At 41.3% G+C, this 13,530-nt stretch overlaps 1 long non-coding RNA gene across 2 annotated transcripts in view; it reads left to right on the forward strand.

Annotated features, from left to right (window-relative positions):
* Nucleotides 1-13,530, forward strand: part of LOC119150422 — an 80,889-nt gene that overhangs the window by 27,068 nt on the left and 40,291 nt on the right. For both annotated transcript variants that reach the window (XR_005105057.1, XR_005105056.1), the window contains 2 exons: nt 1,268-1,429; nt 2,773-2,863. This is a non-coding gene — a long non-coding RNA (uncharacterized LOC119150422). The remainder of the gene's footprint in view (nt 1-1,267; nt 1,430-2,772; nt 2,864-13,530) is intronic.

Below are 13,530 nucleotides of genomic sequence, written 5' to 3' on the forward strand. Positions count from 1 at the left end.
GAGGAGAATCAGAAAGGAATGTAAAACTCGAGGCTTGAGATAAGAACAATTTAATAATTCAAATAGAATACAAATGAAAGAGCAATAGTACCAATGATGACAATAACAGTTATAATGAAAAGGGGAAGGGAAAAATGGCATCCAGAGGGAGAGGCAGCAGGGAACACGTGGTGCACAGCGCAACTGCTCACCGCCTGCTGACCCATGCCCGGTCCCCGAGCAATGACCTGCCCGCCCCGGCCAGCCCCCCAGTTTATATACCAGGAATGACGCCCCATGGTATGGAATACCTCCTTCGCTAGCTCAGGCCAGCTGTCCTGGCTCTGTCCCCTCCCAATCCCTTGTGCCCCCCCAGCCTTTTTGCTAGCAAGGCCTGAGGGACTGACAAGTCCCACATCAAAGCCAAAACACAGCACCGCACCAGCTCCTGAGAAGATAATTAACTCCATCCCAGCTGAAACCAGGACACTGCTCTATTGATTAGGGGTTATTGATTCATTGCCACCTTTCCTCTGGGAAAAGTTAGACCCTGGAACCTGGAGCCTAGAAAATAAAGCAGCACAACGGAGAGTGATTTCAGTTGCATTTGGTATAACAGGCTTCAAATATACAAGAATCCATATTCAGTAGACATAAAAAAATGCCCCCCCCCCAAGTTTTAATAGAAGTGTAATGCACAGAACACAAGCCAAAAGGGCTCATGGGGCAAACATCAGTTCCCTCCAGTGTGAGTGGCTGCTGGTGTGAATTGTTTTGTTATAGGCCATATGACTAATTGGTATGTCTGACTGATCACTAAGTCAATATTGCTGATTTTAGTTTAAGTGAGGAGCTACTCACTGAGAGCAGCATGTGGTGGAAGCTATCTCATAATAAATATATTTACTTGGTGTGTCTGTGACAATAATGAAAGAGCAAAAGAGCTGAAGATGATCACCAGAGGTTTTGCACTCTGTTCTGTGCTGTCTGACCTGCCTCTTGTGTACATGCAGTTTCTTTTACATTTATTTCTGACATTATGGACACAACTGTGTCTTTTATTACTTAAGAATTTTCTGAGCTCATACACAGCCTCTTAATTACATGCTGTATTTTAATGTACTTACACAAAATGACCAGGTTATTGTTGCTCATGCAGTCCTTACCATACCGGACCATTTTATCACTTCTGAATGCAAGTTCCATGATTCATTAACATAGTTTCTGAAAATTATTTTGAAATTCTGTCAAATAAGCCTGCAGCTTCCTTGGTGCTTTTATTTTCTAGATGTGTGAAGACCATTATCAATATGCCTTGCGGATTATTGGTACTATATGAATACCAGGAAGAAACTATGATGTTCTTACATGGCCTGCATATCAGCTGCTGTGAAATAGTGAATACAGTCAGACCTTCTGACCATTGCAAATGTAGCTTGTGATGTGAAGGGTAAGTCCAGAATAACTTTGATGCAGGAAGTATTTTAGTATTTTGATGCGTAATTGAGAGCTTTTTCATGGAATGATACTTTCCAGAGTATTTACGCAGTGCCTTACATCTTTAAGCAACTGTATACACAATAAATAATCCTCCTCATCAGTGCCACTACATTGTATTGTGTAAGTCCCCAGGGCGCTATACGTAAAGGTTATCTTGCAGCCATCAATAACGAACAGAAGAATGTAGTGGAATGAAGCTGGGTTAATTATCATTGATAATATACAACTGTGGGCTGGCTTCAGGGGCGGTGGGTTGGCCGATGTAGACAAGGTGCAGCTGTGGCTGGTTCTGTGAAGTGGTTGGGCAGCCACGGAAGAGAGAGAAGCAGAGAGAGCGTGCCCTGGATGAGGAGAGACTAGGAGAAGGCAGCAGAGGGACTGGCATGAAGAGTGTGCTGGTATGAGATTGTAAAAGACCTTGTTACAGCTGGCTAGTTTGGGGAGTGCTGTGACAGAAGAAGAAGAAGGATTTCCTCGCTGACTTTTATGAAGTTTTCAGTAGTGTTTTGATTTGATTCAGCATTTCTGATAGTGGTGTAGTGTTTGCCTGCCTGCCTGAGATGTTCAAAGGCAAGCAAGTTAGGTTGACAAACCCCACAGACCTCTGAAGGACTTCAGGAGCTTGCTGGGCTGTTTGGTAACTTCACTACAATCCGCTGCTCTCCAGGGTACGTTTGAAACTGAACCTGTGTTGAAACCTGTGTCAGGACTGTCCCTGGGCATGCCTATAGGATGAAAGTAGGCCAGCCTGCTCTTGCTCTAAACAAAGTTTTTTTTGCTCAGGTTCAGAGCAGCTTGTGTGGCTTTTATTCACCTGAGAGTATCAGGCAGCATAAATTTGTGTCTGGCTCCCCTTACCTACTTAGACATCTGATGTCTCTTGATAAGTATACAAGCCCTCATCAGTGTATAATATGTACAACTCCAAATGTTAAACTATTACACGTTACAAGGTCCTCATGAAGTAAGAAACTACTGTAATTGTAATTTTACAGGTAAGAAACTGAGGCTTAGGGGCAAGATTGTTAAAGATACTTTTGTATCTTTTTGATATACGTAGAATGGGGGTCTCTTAGCATAAGAGATGTACTTAACTTCCCATGAAGGAGCCTGTTGGACAACATCAGGGAATGACTTCTCCTTACTAGATATCCCAGATCAAGTTTGTTGTCCTTTTCTTGCCTTCAGTTTAAATCAATTAGAAGAAAGGGAGAGAAACTTGTTCACTTAAAAAAAATAATATTAATTATATATCGGTTAGTATTCCTCTTAACTTTTTTCTTTTGTCTGCAGATGCCTCCTTGCACTTACCAGTGAAACAGGTGAAGAACCAACCATCTTCTGTGAGCACTTTTTGGCTTCAGGGCACGGGGCGATACAGAAGGTGAGTGCAATTTTCACAAATGAGTAAGGACCTCTGGGCTCAAGTCACAGGCCCCTGCAGGTGCCAAAACTGCTTTGAAAATGGGGCTTGGGGTGTGAGAGTCAACTGAAATGGGTGAGGCTTTGCTGCCTTCAGACCTCTTTCAGACTTTGCCACTTCTGTGACAGTGCTTAGTGAATTGCACATTAACAACTCTGAACTGCCGTAGTTTTCAGATCTGTATACTTAAATGAGCTAGTGAGTTACTTGTTTTGACAAGCCACAGGAGTTTTTCAGTGGCAATCCTGGCAGTGGACATAGCAGCTGTAGCAAGAAGGATTACAATCCACCTCTGCAAATAGCACCACTGGCTCCTAAACTGGCTTCCAGTTACTTTGCAGAGCAATCCTGAAAAAGCCAGAGTCTTGTGCATTTTTAAAAAATGTTGAAATTTGACATTTAAGAGTGTAAGGGCAGATAAGGTGTGCCTCCTCCATTCACCAAGAGTGGAAGTTCAGGCTGATGGTGCAGAGACCCATGCTAGTAGGGTAAGATTTAAATCGGAGCCCACCCAGTTGGAAAAATTAGTTTGGCGTGGGCTAATGAGTGGTGCTGACATTTTGAGATTGTCAATTTATGTGGAACAGGCAGCTGCACATAATGTGCTCAAGGTGGATTAATTTGGGCAAAATGTGCACTCTGTTTTGAGCGCATCTGGTATGGCAGAGTAAAATCTAGTGAGCCAACCTGCACAACAGATCCTCTGTACGTCCATGGGAACTCCTGTTCCCTTCGGTGAAGTCCTTTTATGCAGATAATGTGACAGGGCAGGCTTTTGGTGTCACGCATGGGTGCTGGGATGGTTCTTCCTGGTGATCACCCTCTCTTACTCCTCTCTGTGCTCCAGCTGAGCTGCAGCCAGTCAATAAGAACTCTCCACCCCTTTTTCCTTTCCTCACCTCTCTGCCCAGGAAAAGTGTCTTCCTTACCCCTGGTGCTGTATAGGAAAAGAGGTCTGTCTTTCATACCTCTTCAGTGAGTAAATACAGAGGTGTGCAATTCAAAATTTCTGGAAGATCAAGTCATTTCTGAGTCACATTTGCAAATAATTTTTACCTGTCCTGATTTCCTTACTTATTCCTATGGTTCATAAATTGTGATCTGGCTTTTTAGAATCACGCATGCTGGTGGCCTGTGTGAAAGGCTTTTCCCTGGTCCTACATGTGCAATGACTTCAAGGTGCCATGGTTTAATCTCCAACCCCCGCCAGCTGCACTTTTCTGTTCCTGTCACCGGGACACGGAACTTGTTCTGTTTCCTCTTTATTTGTATGTTCCTTGTGCTGTTTTGTTTCCCAGCTGTGATACATGCAAGACAAAACTCAAAGCTCAAGTGAAGGAGAAAATTGAAAAAATGCGATCAATCAGAGAAGACACAAGTAACCTGAGGAAGAGTTGAGTTGTAGATTTCCACATTCAGAGGGCACTGTTTGCCTTGTACCTTTCAAACTCATTAGTGCAGCTGCTGATCCAAGGAGTATTTCTGGCAATTCTCATTAGGGCTTTCCTGCCCAAAGTTAATGGACTGCCTGTGTCATACAGCACAAGGACTAAACCCACCTTTGCACTGCATATGCTAAAAACATGACTGAAATGCTACCCGTTCATAAGAGAGCAAAGGAATCAACAAAATAGTCTGTGTAGGATCTAGTCGGATATGAACTCCTTCAATGACCTTTATATCATGGAAATGATACTTCTGAGAGAAATAACCCAAAATGTTTCATAAACTTTTTTTGACCTTAATATGAAACATAACTTTTCAAGGGCTCCAAACATCAGCTAGCCCCATTGCCTTTTATTACCTCTGAAGGAGAATTTTGTAGTAGGCTTTTACTTCTAAATTGATATTTTTTTTTAAGAGAAAACAAAGCTAACATGAACAGACACACTAGGTCTAGAAATGTTCCGATTTGTTGCAACAGCAAAGACCACCTGTGCTTTAGCAGAAGCCCATGTTGAGCTGTTATGCCCCATGCTTTTGTCATGCTTTGTCTCTGTTTAAAATAAAACCCAAAGCTGCTGTTGAGTCAATCTCTGGTAGAGCAGAAGTGGCGTTAAGCCAGTTTTTCTTGGTTGAGAAGACACGTTCCCTCTGTGATAGTGCCTTTTTTTTAAAAGACAGTAATCGGTGAAGTAAGAAAAATCAAGGTAGATCCAACAGTCACAACAGAGAGTCTATTCATGTACGAGAAACCTGCCTACTTCTCATAACACCACCACAACAGACTGAATAGTTTTTGTTTTTAATTTTATGGCAACGTGAGCTTTGCTGTCTTTACACAATATAGCACTCTTTGTACAGAAAAGTGGAAGTGACATCTATCCAAATACACTGACTCAATGAGCCTTGGTTTTGATGACCTTATGCCTTTTTGATTTAACATCTTCTGGTTTAACTGTGGTACTTTTACTGTTGGCTTTGAAGCAGTTAAATGTAGTCTGAAAACCTTTTCTTATTTCCTGCTTTTTTTCCTCTCCTCTTTTTGTATTCTCATTGTAGGAAAAATACTATGTCAAGGACAAACACTTAGGTTATGCATTTTTTTCTTTTCTATTACTATTTTTATTACAATGCAGCCCTGAAGACCTTTTAATTCTCTTGATTGTTTAAAAAGGCTTCATGAAAACATGACATCTCAGATGTGAAGATAGGTATAATTGAGTGCAAAATTCTCTTTGCCAGGACTCTACTGTAGTAAGATCCTAAGGAATTCAACAAAACGGAAAGGGTCAGTAAGGGTTTAGTGGAATTTGATAGGAGGCCCCATACAAATATCCAGATGAAACTGTAGCCAATTATTCTGTGCTGAATATTATGCCCTGATGAAAATAAAATACCTGAGTTTAATCTTTCATTCAGAGTAAAGATTTGTAGTATAATGACCTGATTTAGCTGAAAAAAAGGAAAAAATAAGTAAGTCTGACAGCTGAGAACAGAAGGGAGATTAATCTCAAAAGTTGCTAGTCTTTGTTTCCCATCCTTTCATTATTGTGCAATCAGAGCAAAGAAAAAAGTAGCTGCCCTGACACAGCTCCAATTGCATTGCTCAGAGGAAGGGGGAGGCATGGTGGAGAGAGGTTTTCCATTATTTACAGACAGAGGAACTGACAGGCAAGCGGAGAGAGATGGAGCCAGTCAGTCCACCTCTCGATGTGCCTGGGGCTTAGGGCAGAAGCAGGCTAACAGTGCCTGCATTCACCGCCAGCCACAGCGAGGGCAGCTGCAGGTAGGTACCACAGGGTGCACCAAGCCCACTGAATATGCATCATTATCCCACTTTTCAGTCTTACATTTGACCTCCAGTGTGCCCAGCAAGACGAGAAGGAGGGAAATGATGCTGTAGCATACATTAGGGTGCTGTCTGCTCTTCCGACCTCTTTGATGGCGCCTCTTCTTGGCACTCTCATTCCACCTGTGAACATTTACAACCACCAGCTCCACTACACGCCCCTAATGCCAGTGTTTGCTGCAAGGCAGACTGCTGTGGAGCTGCTCACTCCAGCTGACCAGAACTACACTTGAAAGTACCACAATATAGCTCGTACTTCTAACACCAGCTGTTCGAATTACTGCTTGAGTTATCACATTCTCAATAATCACCACGTTAAAGTAGCAAGGGACAGAAAGGCTAGCAAAAAAACTTCCCGTAAGTATGTTAGAAGCAAGAGAAAGGACAAGGAGAAAAAAGTGGATTCACTATTAAAAGAATAATAAAATAGGCTGCCAAAAAATGAGGTTGAGATGGTTGATATGTTCAGTGGCTTTTTTTGTGTCAGTCTTCACTGGTCAGCTGTGCTCATAAATATAACAAAGCTAACCTCAGAAGAAAATAATAAGGAAGGAGACAGGCCAGTCGGAGAATATTTACCTTTTGGATGTTTTCGGGAAGAAAACAGGTTACATGTCTCAAGAAATTCACTGTAATGTGAAGCCTGGCAGAAGCAACCTTAGAGCTATTAGTGGTTATCTTGGATAATTCTTGGAAGATGCATAGGCTTCCAGAAGGCTGGAAAAGAGAGACCATGGTGTCTGCCTTTGAAAAAGGGTGACATGGGGAACTAAAAATCATAGTCATCTGCTTAGCTTTGATTTCTGGAATAATATTGGCACAAATATTCAAAGTATTTTTAAACACCTGGAAGACAATAAGGAAATGAGTTAATAGCCATTATGGATTCGCCAAGAACAAATTATGTCAGTCATCTAATTGCTTTTTGGAACTAAATAATAACTGCCCTTATGGATAGGGAAGAAACAGGCAATGACATGCTGCTTTCTCCTGATAAATTCTGGTATTATCTTTCATGACATTTTATAAACTAGCTAAGAAAGCACTTACTAAGTTTAATTATCGTAAGACTAGTGTGATGCTGTTTGGAAAACTGTATTTAGAAAGCAGTTATCAAAAGCTCACTCTCACCTTTCAGTATTTTCATGAACTTTCAGACGATACCAACATTTAAGGAGCGTACTGGAGGACAGGATTAGACTTCAGAAAGAGTTTGACAAGTTGAAGATGCAGTCTGAGGCAGCACAATGCAGTTCAACAAGAAGAATTTCAAGATATTAGGCTTGGACAGGAATAATCTTCTTGCATCAATACACAGAGAGAATAAGAGGTTGGACAGTTGAGTATTCTCCTCATTGGAGAATAAGAGGTTCGGGTGGCTCTCCCATCACAGTGAATCACATACTGAACAGGATTAAAAATGTCATTTTGTTGTGAGTTAATAGGATAGTTAGACAGGGGTGTTACTTGTAGGGTATGCAAAATCATCTCCCACTCTGTTAAGTTTTGGTAAAGGTTTGTTTGGAATATGCCTGGTTTTGGGTGCTAACTTTTGAGAAGCAAGTGGCTCAACTGGAGAGATTGCTGAAAACAGTAATTATAGGAGAAGAAAATGTGATTTATGAAGAAAGGCTTAAGAAATTGGGATGGTTAAATTAAGAAAGGAGAATATTAGTGGGAAATATAACAGTCTTTGCACAACCTAAAGGAGGGAGGAAACTGTTCCCTTCATGTTCTATTGACAGAGCAAGAAATAGGAGGCTTTAATTAGAGCAATGAGGATTCACGTTGAAAGTTAGAAATAACGTAATAAGAGCAAAGACAGGAAAACCGTAGCACAAGCTATGAAAGGCTGTGGGATCTCCACCTGAGGAACTCCTCTGTCAGGCATGGCTTTGGTATAGTTCAGTGGGGAGAAGGGTTAGATGTACTATTGAGGTCACTTCCACTCTGATTTTCTGTAACTTTTTGCTGAGACTGTTTTTGGTTTCCTTTCAAGATGAGGTTCATTCTCAAGAGTGACTGTGGTGTGAAACACATACTGTTTAGCAGAAAAAGTTTAAATGGACTTGATTTCCACTTAGGTGCTCAAATATGTGTTTGTGATCGCTTCTTACAAGCTCAAAATGGGCTTTTTGTGTCCTGCATAAGCACGGGATGCTTGATGAACCTAGCAGGTAGATTTCAAAATACTCTTGCCCTACTTGCAAATGCTTAACAAGTCTGATGAATTATAATGCATATATGAGACAGTTTTCAATGAGTCAGAAGTCAGCCATACTCTTTTAAAAAATGCTCACTGTTTTGGAAAACCTCAAGCTTTGGTTCATCTTGAGATACCCAGTTGCCTTAAACTAGGCTGTACAGCAAAATGGTGCATGAATTGGGTTCCCACTTTGGTGTTGCCTTTGCTCACTGTAGTTCAGCTTCCAAAAGAAAACTTCAACTGTCCTCACTGTAACCTTCTTACTCTTACAGCTGTAGGCTATGAATACATTGGCACTCAACCTATGATCCAAAAGGTTTTCTTGTTAATAAGTTTTCCTGTTAAATTTCAGGGTTGTAAGGTCAGGTTGCAAACACTTGGGAGTTTTTCTGTTTCATCAGAAGACTCTGAGCTCTGCTATTAGAATTGTTGATTTTGGCTTGTAATTGCAATCAAAGCTGAATAATTAAAAAAAGCAGCAGTGGTTCAAAATGATTGCCAGTTGTAATTACAAACCAAAATCAACAATCCTACAGCCTACTGGCACCATCTGCTTTTTTGTGCTCACTACAACTATACTTCCCCCATTTCCTCTTCTCACGTAGCACTGGACACCTTCCACTTGCTGCTTGACCCCCTTGCAGGGCATCAGAGCTGGGATCTTACAGGGGGCTGTTGTTAGCAGGCTGTTGCAGGCATTCTGTTCGCGTATATGGGTTTTTGTCATCTCTTCTCCCAAGAACCTGTCATTTGAAGAATACCTCTTGTTGAAGGAAACATCAGGTAGCCAACTGAACTGATTAAAAAACTTCTATTATTGTTTGTTAAACTGACAGCTGAAAATTGATTCTCAGTTAACAGTTCTAATTTCTATTACTGCTTATCTAACTCCTTCCTGAAAAAGTTCAGATTTCTCATTCAATAACTTGAATATATTATTTTTTCCTATGTGTCATATCCTGGATTTGCATAACGAGATTTGAAAGCATGTCCAGAGGTAAAGAACCCTGAAGATAACCTAGATTATGTTGAAGGAGACAAGGAGACATTAATGTATAGAAGCCAGAAGAGGGTGAAGAATAGCTTTTTCATGGCTGTTAAACATTCTGCAAGTTTACAGTATCATCTAGTATGACATTTCATCATGGGCTACAGAAGAAAAAAATACAGCATAGAGCATTACAAACAAATGAGCCCAAAGTATAAATACAGAAGAAGCAAAGAGGATAGTTTTGAATATTATTCTTCGTACTGGTCAGGGGCCATAGTGTACCCATCTTCAGCTGCCCAAGTATCCCATTCCTAAGCCTGTACCTACTTTTAGGTTCAATTTTCTGCTTTCTGGAGAAAAAAAAAAACACCAAAAGAAACCACCACCAATTGTACTGTTTCCAGTGATTTTTCACTAACTCTGGTGATGTAAGAGAAAGTATGTATTTTTTATCCTGTTTAAATTCTTGATGAAATGTTCAGGAGAATGAAGTGACAGGAAAACCACTTAGGTTTTCTGACATTTAGCCCCATGAATTTCAGTACTGCTTATGAAGAAGCTGCTTGCTAGTCAAGACTTCCCTCTCAGGAAAAGAGGAAATAAAAGGCTTGTTGAACAATATAATCTATGGAGATACGGGACCTGTAACCACTTCAGTTTGAAAGGGAAGAAGCAGATTACCAGACCCAGGCTACAAAGCTGCAGGTGGTACTGAGAAATGAACTACAGAACTGAGATGCTGGTGGGGTGAAAGGAACATCATGTCCTGTGTTGTATAGAATTTGGGTGGCATCTTTTGTAATCTTTCATGAAATATCTAATGTCGCTACCTGATGTTAAGAAGTGACTGAACACCAGGCAGGGCATGACTAAGTCTGTAAACAGACCAGACAAATTGGTGTGTATTTAGTGAACACAATGATGTGTATTTCAGCTGTGCCACCTTCCTGTTCTGAAAAGAAAAAAAAAAAAGCAATATAACCTTAGGATCAAACATTCCTATTTCCTTTCCCTTCTATTATATGTTAGGAATTTGAACTTTATTGTTAAAATCCCGTAATAAAGGATTGGCCTAATAATTTTAATAGCGTGGTAGAAACTAACTTATTTGATATGCTCTGTGGTACTTTGTATTCAAACATTTGCATAGCGGAGTGTTTTCTTTAGTGTTTGCTTTTGTGGGAAGACGTCAAGAAGGGTGTGCTGTGCTTGTGAGAACACTGTGTTCTTTGCTGTGTACATGCTTTATATTTGATGTGCTAGGGAAGAAACAGCAGTAATGAGGTTAGATTTGATAATTTCACATAAATGATGAACAAGAGCCACATACTTTCAAAATAAAACTGATTGAAATTCATTCTAGTAGGTTCCTATTAATCTTAATTTTAATTCCATATTTCACTTTATTAGGTTGCTAGATTTTAGGAAGCTGTGTTATTGTTCTTATATACTTGGTTAATTTTTAATTCACAAAGTTTTTCTGACTTCTGCATCTGGAAAGGAATGCCAACGTTTTTGGGTTTTTTTTGTATGGGTGTTTATATGCTAAGCAGCATCTCTCTGATTCAAAGCAGCCAAAGAAAATTAAGGAAGTTCTGTTTAAGGACAGACTTCTGTACGTGGGATAGATTTGGTGGAGGGCTTCTTTTTGTAGTTCAGCTTTTAAAACAAAAATATTTCTGCCCACAAAGAACAGGGTACTGGTGGAACAAACTGACGGTATAGCACATGCGTAGCTTCAGAAAGCTGCATTCACTTTTTTATTGTCCAGGAGGAAGACCTGGCATTTGTAATGCAGTACCTGGGAGGACAAAAATCTCAACCTTGTTCTGTGCACCTTGCAGGACTGAATCCTTTGTAAACTTGCTCATGATTAATATATGTTATGAATATCTATTAAATGTTACAGTAGGTTGATAACACCCAGCCATATCACTCATTTATTAAAAGAAACTGTTCAGTCACCATCTGAACAGGGGGGTGAGAGAGCAACTCAACTGCAGTTAGATTGATGATGCTTCTAAAAATTGTCCAAGCATGTGTGCAGGAACCTGTCAAAATAAGAGTTTAATAAATGAGAAAGTGAAGGACAGGTAACTTTCCCAATACACAGAAGCTGTACACATGCGTGTGCATGCTTCATTTATTCCCCACTCCCTAGCAGGTAAACGATACAGAAAGAGAGTCTGTTTGCCATTTTTGAGCTAGATTGTCTGGAAAAGAAATTTGCCAAGTCAGTTATTACTGGGGTTACAGCGGCATGCAACACAGTTTCACTAAAGACCGCTTTTGCATCAGCAGATTTCCACCAAGCTCAGTGTAGCAGTTCTTGCCTGTCGCTCAAAGAACCCACTCCAGTCTTCTGGGCAGTGTCAGCAACAGCAGGATTTGCCCCCTGGGAGGACAGGCAGCTTCTGCAGAGGGGATGGGGAAGGCAGGGCGCGGAAGCAGGAGACAGACCTGAGACTGGGGAGCAACTGATGCTGTGGAGTTGCCTACCCCAGGCAGCCCCCCACCCTTCCTCTGCAGCAACAGCATCAACCCCTGATTTCAGTGGAAATTTGCACTTTTGAGAAGTCTGTTGCCCAAGTTTATAGCTGATTTTGCCTTTGTCGGAAGCTGCCCCTGTTTACAGCAGAGTTGTGAGGTACCATGGTATTATAAAACACTCAAAGGCAACAGGAGATGTGAGATACCAAAGCATTTTCTTCTCTATTCATAACCTGGAGGTGTTTCTGGTGAATATTGGGTAAACTAGAGGAGGAATAAATTTTGAAAAAGAATGTGCCTAATATAAGGATTGGAAGTTACCTTTAGGCATGTACCTGATGTGGAACAGACACCATCATCTTAACTCTAGGCTTTGATTGTGGAAGTCTCTGACAGCAAAATATAAAACACTTGGAGATAGCACCCAAGCAGAAAAGGACTGTTGGCTGAGCAGTTCTCAGTGCCTGAGCACTCCATAAGGAGAGTCTTTTTGGTGCAGTCATCTGCTCCAATTGCTCTCTTATAGCTACAGAAATTATTGCATTTATGATTACATTAAGGGGCTTGACACAGTCCATGTTTCCAATAAATGGCTACAATACTCCTTAATCAGCTAGTTTTATTCATTACTAACCTTGTTTCAATATGTAATTAATATGTACTCAGTAACCCACCAGGAGCTTTACATATCTGGGAGTACAACCTCCTCTGTAGTCCATGTTGCCATTTTGACGTTATTAGTACTTATGTGACTGGAGTTCTGGCATCTTTTCTTAGCAAGTGGGCTATGGGTTGTCTATGGTAAAGTGCTGTATAGCTAACTTCTGGGGTTCAGGGATTTTGTTGGAATAAAATTGCAAAGACTGAGTGAATTTTCTTTGCTTGAATCTCTGTTCTCGAAGCTGTGGTTACTATCTGGGGTGTCATTTGGTATGATGTGACACATGGTTGGCTGAAGGTGCCACCCTCCAGGTGATTATGATTACCTGTGTTCTGCTGTATGTACACTAAGAAAGCATCCTGGAAGCTGGCTGGCTAACCTTGGTATTTACTGCCCTTTGAAAGGGCAAGGACTCTGCCAGGGCTGTGAGGGCACCGAAATGCCTCTGTTGCCGTCACCACCCATGCATCCCCTGCCTATGGACAAGGAGTCCCATTTCAGCACAGGTTCCCAATCCTGGCTGAGACGTGTCGGGGGCTGCTCTGTTTCCTTCTGTCTTGGCTTCCTGATGGGTCTTTCTGGAGGGACCCTATGCTGCAGTCATGTCCCCATCCCTGCCTCCCACTGTTCACAAAGGTCTTCCTGAATGGTCCACAGGTCTGACTCGTTCACCTTGTCTGATGGTCACCAGCTGGTTGGTATCTGTCATACTTACTGGGATGCCTCTTTTCTGATGAGGTGGGTCAGCACCTTGGTAGGAGAAGATACTGCCCTCAGCTCCTGTGGGCTCCTTTTCCCTCAGGAACAGCCCAGCTCCCCTGGAGGCAGTATCTTCCTCCTCAGTTGGCTCAGACAACTGGTTGTTATATACTGACCTCTTTGAATTGCCTGCCCCAAGTCTCATTGACAGGAACAGGAGCCTTTGATAAATCCAAAATAGATGAGAGTCACTTTGCAGTCATGGTCAGGTTGGCTAGGAACATCTGCT

Source organism: Falco rusticolus, chromosome 6 (assembly GCF_015220075.1).
Source record: "Falco rusticolus isolate bFalRus1 chromosome 6, bFalRus1.pri, whole genome shotgun sequence".
NCBI lineage: Eukaryota > Metazoa > Chordata > Aves > Falconiformes > Falconidae > Falco > Falco rusticolus.